We start from the raw sequence: 9,068 nt of genomic DNA on the forward strand, positions 1-9,068 counted from the left end.
ATCCGCATGTCCTGGCGGACCTCGGCCGATAACCTCGTGCGATGATGACCATCTTTTAGGCCAACCATCGCCTGGGCAATTGAGCGGGAAAAGGGGCGAGCCATTGGGATCACCCTCAAGGCAAAATTCAACTTTCCAACTAATTGTTGCAACTGATGCAGTGTAACCTTAGATGCATTTAAACATACTTGGAGGGCTGCCCTAAATTTCAACACTTTGCTAGCTGGTAAACGGAAACACCCCTCCCTTGAGTCCAACTCGATCCCCAAAAACTCGAGGCAAGTCGTGGGACCCATAGTTTTACCTGGTGCCAATGGCACGCCAAAATGACCCATCAACACACAGAATTCAGCTAAGGCCTGGGCACATTCGGGATTTCCGGCGGGGCCAAGGAACAAAAAATCGTCAAGGTAATGCATTACATTTCGGAAACCCGTTTTCTTAGTGAATACCCATTGCAGGAAAGTACTGAATTGCTCAAAATAAGCACATGATATAGAGCATCCCATTGGCATACACCTATCCATGTAAAATGACCCCTGGAACCCGAATCCCAGAAGACGTTGATCGTCTGGGTGTACCGGGAGCAACCGGAACGCTGACTCGATATCTGACTTCGCCATCAACGTCCCGGGCCCCAGGCGATTCAAGATGGCTACTGCCTCATCAAACGATGCGTATCGCACCGAACAAACTTCTGGATCGATTGCTTCGTTCACCGAAAGACCATGCGGAGCAGACAGATTATGGATCAAGCGAAACTCACCTGGGTCCTTCTTGGGGACCACCCCTAACGGAGAACAAACAAAATCCGGCACCGGGGGTACACTAAACGGGCCCGCGACCCGTCCCCGGCTAACCTCTTTCTGAATTTTCTCTTGCACTACAGTTGTATGTTGTAAAACGGAAAGCTGATTTTTGCACATCCGTACACCCTGAAAGTCCCCCACCGGGATGCGGAAACCATGTGTAAAACCGTTCCGCAGCACCCCGGCAGAAGTACGATCCGGGTGTTCGCTGAGCCAGGGAATCATTGCCAAGGTATCAATCGGGGTTGGTAAAGGCGCCCCTCGGACTAGATTAGACCTGTTTGGCGCCTCCCTTACCCCCATTCTCACCCGTTCTGGCTCTGCACGATGACTCAGGATGGGACGACCCACACGTACTACACTCATGTTTGAATTTACACAATCCCGGAGGCCTGGTACATTTCCCTTTGTTGAAGTTAAAACAGAAACCCTTTCTTCCTGTATTGCCTGCGGGCCTCGACTGATCGTCGGTGCTCGTACTTGGTCGAAAGGGCGTCCCCCCATTTTGGCGGGCTCAACAACAGTGCTCCCAACCAATGGCATTCTTAACATCCCCGATTCTTTCATTTTATCCCATGTTACAGAATCGTAACAATCCCAAGTCAAACTCTTGTTATGCTCCTTTTCTTTCCTGAACAGATTGTCATAACAAAACCAATGGTTACCTTGATATGCTGTCGAGTAACCCATTATCCGTGATTGATAAATGGGAAACTCTGGAAGCAACTCGGGCCTACGTTCCCCCAAAATTGATGTAAAAATACCCCACGCATTGCCCCAGTTGCCAATATTCTCATTTACCTTAAAGGCGGCCATTTTTGCGCGCCAAACACTCGGATGCATTAGGTCCTTCTGACTTTTAACATGCTCCACCTCATAATGATCAACAAGCAAGGAGAAAATATTCACGTACTCCCCCGCCCAGATCTTTTCCTTTATAGCTAAAGGCACATGTTGTCCCAATCTCTCTCTACGAGAGGGTGCTGACTCGTCCCTTGCAATCGGCAATGGCCGCTTACCTGAACCGGACGCAGCATCTGCCGCTTGCGGCTTGTCTATTCCCGCCAACGGCGTAGTCACTTTAGCTGCATCTCTCTTCTCACGAAGCCCTTTTATCAGCGCCTGTGCCTCGGCAGCCGTGGCGCCATCACTACTATCCCCCAACCATGCTGCTAGCTGTGCTGCCAGCTCGGGGGGCATGTCTTCCTTGGAAGTCGGGGTGACGACAACGGGGATTGGTTCCCCCTCCATCGGTACTGGGGTCGGTGCCTCGAGCGGGGCAGAGGGAACCGGGACGTCTCCACCGGCTGGAACCCTTCTCGGCCTCTTAGGTCTCCCTCCAGCCGGCGCAGGGCCCGAACCCTCCTCCCCGTCTCGCTCCGCCAACCGTTTCTTTATGTCGGACACCTCTTTGCAAAGGGCCCGCACCATCTGGTCGGTCGTCATTCTCTTTGCGCCTTTCTTGGGCATATCTCCGAGGAAGTATCTGAAAGACAAAGAAAAGGATCAAAACGCTCAAAATTGGCTCTTCGTTCCGTCCCGAGCTCACGTGTAGCGAGGAGGTGCAGCTTCGGAGCACAAGAACAAGAGGACGTCTTCTGGTCTTGCGTCTCTTTTTATCCGTCTTCAGGGCGGGCGAAAACCCGCCCCTGCCCGCCCCGAGGGCGTGGCTGGCTGCGTCGGTGTCTAGGCCAGCCCACTCTAGGGCGGGAAAAAGCGCGCCCCGGCTACGCCGCTTCGGGCATACCAGCCGAGACGCGCCTCCCGCCCAAAAATGGCTTCCCGGGGGGATCGAGGCACTCCGCCATACGTTCGGGGGGACCGAGTGGTCGCCCCTTTCCATATTTCATCAACAAGACAAAACAAAAATGACCTCAATAAATTGCAATAAATAAGAGATTTAGTTACTTGGCGTTAGAACTTAGAACCATTAATAGATATTCCAGGAGCTTTCAGAATAATAATTAATTCTACAACTATATCAAATGCATTCATCCAATCCTTCAAGCAGCGTTTGATCCAAGGTGATAAACAGTCAAAAATGAGACACAAGAAAAATTAATCTTTTTTCAAACAATTAAACTTGGCCTGTACAGGGATCGAACCTGTGACCTTGGCGTTATTAGCACCACGCTCTAACCATCTGAGCTAACAGGCCATTTTGCACAAATTCCTGGAAGTCCAGCATATGAAGAAGTGCTAATGATAGTTAACCCGGGAGATTTGGAAAGCTTAATTTCGGAGGTGTACCATGAAGTTATAAATATAAATTATCAACATGAAGAAACTAATATGACTTTAGAAAAATTACAATACAAAAGAGATTTTCATACTTAGTGTTAGAACTTAGAACCATTAATGTTTTTTCCATGTGTTTTAGCAATAAATAACAATTCATCACCTATATGCAATTGATTTATCTAATCATTCTATCAGCTTCCCCTCAAAGGAAATATAGACATACACATTATACAGAAGAAAATACATCTATTTTCAACATTAAAGGAGCATCACTTATTGGCTTGGAGACTGATTGAAAGTATGTCCTTGGCATTTTTAACTTTATGCTCTAAAGACTAAACTAATAGGCTCACTAAATATATAGCATACTATTGAAGAAATAGCAGATGATGAAGTGCTACTGATTGTTAACCCGGGATAGTTGGAAAGCTTATATTCAGCTGTTTACATTCATACTATCTTTATATTTCATCAACAAGACAAAACAAAAATGACCTCAATAAATTGCAATAAATAAGAGATTTAGTTACTTGGCGTTAGAACTTAGAACCATTAATAGATATTCCAGGAGCTTTCAGAATGATAATTAATTCTACAACTATATCAAATGTATTCATCCAATCCTTCAAGTAGCTTTTGATCCAAGGTGATAAACAGTCAAAAATGAGACACAAGAAAAATGTATCTTTTTACAAACAATTAAACTTGGCCTGTACAGGGATCGGACCTGTGACCTTGGCGTTATTAGCACCACGCTCTAACCATCTGAGCTAACAGGCCATATTGCACAAATTCCTGGAAGTCCAGCATATGAAGAAGTGCTAATGATAGTTTACCCGGGAGATTTGGAAAGCTTAATTTCAGAGGCGTACCATGAAGTTATAAATATAAATTATCAACATGAAGAAACTAATATGACTTTAGAAAAATTACAATACAAAAGAGATTTTCATACTTAGTGTTAGAACTTAGAACCATTAATGTTTTTTCCATGTGTTTTAGCAATAAATAACAATTCATCACCTATATGCAATTGATTTATCTAAACATTCTATCAGCTTCCCCTCAAAGGAAATATAGACATACACATTATACAGAAGAAAATACATCTATTTTCAACATTAAAGGAGCATCAAGTATTGGCTTGGAGACTGATTGAAAGTATGTCCTTGGCATTTTTAACTTTATGCTCTACAGACTAAACTAATAGGCTCAATAAATACATAGCATACTATTGAAGAAATAGCAGATGATGAAGTGCTACCGATTGTTAACCCGGAATAGTTGGAAAGCTTATATTCAGCTGTTTACATTCATACTATCTTTATATTTCATCAACAAGACAAAACAAAAATGACCTCAATAAATTGCAATAAATAAGAGATTTAGTTACTTGGCGTTAGAACTTAGAACCATTAATAGATGTTTCAGGAGCTTTCAGAATAATAATTAATTCTACAACTATATCAAATGTATTCATCCAATCCTTCAAGCAGCATTTGATCCAAGGTGATAAACAGTCAAAAATGAGACACAATAAACATTTATCTTTTTACAAACAATTAAACTTTGCCTGTACAGGGATCGAACCTGTGACCTTGGCGTTATTAGCACCACGCTCTAACCATCTGAGCTAACAGGCCATTTTGCACAAATTACTGGAAGTCCAGCATATGAAGAAGTGCTAATGATAGTTAACCCGGGAGATTTGGAAAGCTTAACTTCAGAGGTTTACCATGAAGTTATAAATATATAATATCAACATGAAGAAACTTATATGACTTTAAAAAAATTACAATACAAAAGAGATTTTCATACTTAGTGTTAGAACTTAGAACCAATAATGTTTTTTCCATGTGTTTTAGCAATAAATAACAATTCATCACCTATATGCAATTGACTCATTTAATCATTCTATCAGCTTCCCCTCAAAGGAAATATAGAGATACACATGATACAGAAGAAAATACATCTATTTTCAACATTAAAGGAGAATCAAGTATCGGCTTGGAGACTGATTGAAAGTATGTCCTTGGCATTTTTAACTTTATGCTCTAAAGACTAAACTAATAGGCTCACTAAATATATAGCATACTATTGAAGAAATAGCAGATGATGAAGTGCTACTGATTGTTAACCCAGGATAGTTGGAAAGCTTATATTCAGCTGTTTACATTCATACTATCTTTATATTTCATCAACAAGACAAAACAAAAATTACCTCAATAAATTGCAATAAATAAGAGATTTAGTTACTTGGCGTTAGAATTTAGAACCATTAATAGATATTCCAGGAGCTTTCAGAATAGTAATTAATTCTACAATTATATCACATGTATTCATCCAATCCTTCAAGCAGAATTTGATCCAAGGTGATAAACAGTCAAAAATGAGGCACAAGAAAAATTAATCTTTTTTCAAACAATTAAACTTGGCCTGTACAGGGATCGAACCTGTGACCTTGGCGTTATTAGCACCACGCTCTAACCATCTGAGCTAACAGGCCATTTTGCACAAATTCCTGGAAGTCCAGCATATGAAGAAGTGCTAATGATAGTTAACCCGGGAGATTTGGAAAGCTTAATTTCGGAGGTGTACCATGAAGTTATAAATATAAATTATCAACATGAAGAAACTAATATGACTTTAGAACAATTACAATACAAAAGAGATTTTCATACTTAGTGTTAGAACTTAAAACCATTAATGTTTTTTCCATGTGTTTTAGCAATAAATAACAATTCATCACCTATATGCAATTGATTCATCTAATCATTCTATCAGCTTCCCCTCAAAAAAAATATAGACATACACATTATACAGAAGAAAATACATCTATTTTCAACATTAAAGGAGCATCACTTATTGGCTTGGAGACTGATTGAAAGTATGTCCTTGGCATTTTTAACTTTATGCTCTAAAGACTAAACGAATAGGCTCACTAAATATATAGCATACTATTGAAGAAATAGCAGATGATGAAGTGCTACTGATTGTTAACCCGGGATAGTTGGAAAGCTTATATTCAGCTGTTTACATTCATACTATCTTTATATTTCATCAACAAGACAAAACAAAAATGACCTCAATAAATTGCAATAAATAAGAGATTTAGTTACTTGGCGTTAGAACTTAGAACCAATTATAGATATTCCAGGAGCTTTCAGAATGATAATTAATTCTACAACTATATCAAATGTATTCATCCAATCCTTCAAGTAGCTTTTGATCCAAGGTGATAAACAGTCAAAAATGAGACACAAGAAAAATGTATCTTTTTACAAACAATTAAACTTGGCCTGTACAGGGATCGGACCTGTGACCTTGGCGTTATTAGCACCACGCTCTAACCATCTGAGCTAACAGGCCATTTTGCACAAATTCCTGGAAGTCCAGCATATGAAGAAGTGCTAATGATAGTTAACCCGGGAGATTTGGAAAGCTTCATTTCAGAGGTGTACCATGAAGTTATAAATATAAATTATCAACATGAAGAAACTAATATGACTTTAGAAAAATTACAATACAAAAGAGATTTTCATACTTAGTGTTAGAACTTAGAAACATTAATGTTTTTTCCATGTGTTTTATCAATAAATAACAATTCATCACCTATATGCAATTGATTCATCTAAACATTCTATCAGCTTCCCCTCAAAGGAAATATAGACATACACATTATACAGAAGAAAATACATCTATTTTCAACATTAAAGGAGCATCAAGTATTGGCTTGGAGACTGATTGAAAGTATGTCCTTGGCATTTTTAACTTTATGCTCTACAGACTAAACTAATAGGCTCAATAAATACATAGCATACTATTGAAGAAATAGCAGATGATGAAGTGCTACCGATTGTTAACCCGGGATAGTTGAAAAGCTTATATTCAGCTGTTTACATTCATACTATCTTTATATTTCATCAACAAGACAAAACAAAAATGACCTCAATAAATTGCAATAAATAAGAGATTTAGTTACTTGGCGTTAGAACTTAGAACCATTAATAGATATTTCAGGAGCTTTCAGAATAATAATTAATTCTACAACTATTTCAAATGTATTCATCCAATCCTTCAAGCAGCATTTGATCCAAGGTGATAAACAGTCAAAAATGAGACACAAGAAACATATATCTTTTTACAAACAATTAAACTTGGCCTGTACAGGGATCGAACCTGTGACCTTGGCATTATTAGCACCACGCTCTAACATCTGAGCTAACAGGCCATTTTGCACAAATTACTGGAAGTCCAGCTTATGAATAAGTGCTAATGATAGTTAACCCGGGAGATTTGGAAAGCTTAACTTCAGAGGTTTACCATGAAGTTATAAATATATAATATCAACATGAAGAAACTTATATGACTTTAAAAAAATTACAATACAAAAGAGATTTTCATACTTAGTGTTAGAACTTAGAACCATTAATGTTTTTTCCATGTGTTTTAGCAATAAATAACAATTCATCACCTATATACAATTGATTCATTTAATCATTCTATCAGCTTCCCCTCAAAGGAAATATAGAGATACACATGATACAGAAGAAAATACATCTATTTTCAACATTAAAGGAGCATCAAGTATTGGCTTGGAGACGGATTGAAAGTATGTCCTTGGCATTTTTAACTTTATGCTCTGAAGACTAAACTAATAGGCTCACTAAATATATAGCATACTATTGAAGAAATAGCAGATGATGAAGTGCTACTGATTGTTAACCCGGGATAGTTGGAAAGCTTATATTCAGCTGTTTACATTCATACTATTTTTATATTTCATCAACAAGACAAAACAAAAATGACCTCAATAAATTGCAATGAATAAGAGATTCAGTTACTTGGTGTTAGAACTTAGAACCATTAATAGATATTCCAGGAGCTTTCAGAATAATAATTAATTCTACAACTATATCAAATGTATTCATCCAATCCTTCAAGCATCGTTTGATCCAAGGTGATAAACAGTCAAAAATGAGACACAAGAAAAATGTATCTTTTTTCAAACAATTAAACTTGGCCTGTACAGGGATCGAACCTGTGACCTTGGCGTTATTAGCACCACGCTCTAACCATCTGAGTTAACAGGCCGGTCTGCACAAATTCCTGGAAGTCCAGCATATGAAGAAGTGCTAATGATAGTTAACCCGGGAGATTTGAAAAGCTTAATTTCAGAGGTTTACCATGAAGTTATAAATATATAATATCAACATGAAGAAACTAATATGACTTTAGAAAAATTACAATACAAAAGAGATTTTCATACTTAGTGTTAGAACTTAGAGCCATTAATGTTTTTTCCATGAGTTTTAGCAATAAATAACAATTCATCACCTATATGCAATTGATTAATCTAATCATTGTGTCAGCTTCCCCTCGAAGGAAATATAGACATACAAATGATACTGAAGAAAATACATCTATTTTCAACATTAAAGGAGCATCAAGTATTGGCTTAGAGACTGATTGAAAGTATGTTCTTGGCATTGTTAACTTTATGCTCTAAAGACTAAACTAATAGGCTCAATAAATATATAGCATACTATTGAAGAAATAGCAGATGATGAAGTGCTACTGATTGTTAACCCGGGATAGTTGGAAAGCTTATATTCAGCTGTTTACATTCATACTATTTTTATATTTCATCAACAAGACAAAACAAAAATGACCTCAATAAATTGCAATAAATAAGAGATTTAGTTACTTGGTGTTAGAACTTAGAACCATTAATAGATATTCCAGGAGCTTTCAGAATAATAATTAATTCTACAACTATATCAAATGTATTCATCCAATCCTTCAAGCATCGTTTGATCCAAGGTGATAAACAGTCAAAAATGAGACACAAGAAAAATTAATCTTTTTTCAAACAATTAAACTTGGCCTGTACAGGGATCAAACCTGTGACCTTGGCGTTATTAGCACCACGCTCTAACCATCTGAGCTAACAGGCCGGTCTTCACAAATTCCTGGAAGTCCAGCATATGAAGAAGTGCTAATGATAGTTAACCTGGG

At 38.3% G+C, this 9,068-nt stretch overlaps 2 non-coding genes across 2 annotated transcripts; both read right to left on the bottom strand.

Annotated features, from left to right (window-relative positions):
- Window positions 1–2,893: 2,893 nt before the first annotated feature.
- TRNAI-AAU (transfer RNA isoleucine (anticodon AAU)) lies at window positions 2,894–2,967 on the bottom strand. Its single transcript has one exon. It is a non-coding gene; the product is annotated as a tRNA-Ile (tRNA).
- A 2,515-nt stretch (window positions 2,968–5,482) lies between these two features.
- On the bottom strand, window positions 5,483–5,556 carry TRNAI-AAU (transfer RNA isoleucine (anticodon AAU)). Its single transcript has one exon. It is a non-coding gene; the product is annotated as a tRNA-Ile (tRNA).
- Window positions 5,557–9,068: the final 3,512 nt, after the last annotated feature.

Source organism: Lissotriton vulgaris, chromosome 4_1 (genome assembly GCF_964263255.1).
Source record: "Lissotriton vulgaris chromosome 4_1, aLisVul1.2, whole genome shotgun sequence".
Classification (NCBI taxonomy): Eukaryota; Metazoa; Chordata; class Amphibia; order Caudata; family Salamandridae; genus Lissotriton; species Lissotriton vulgaris.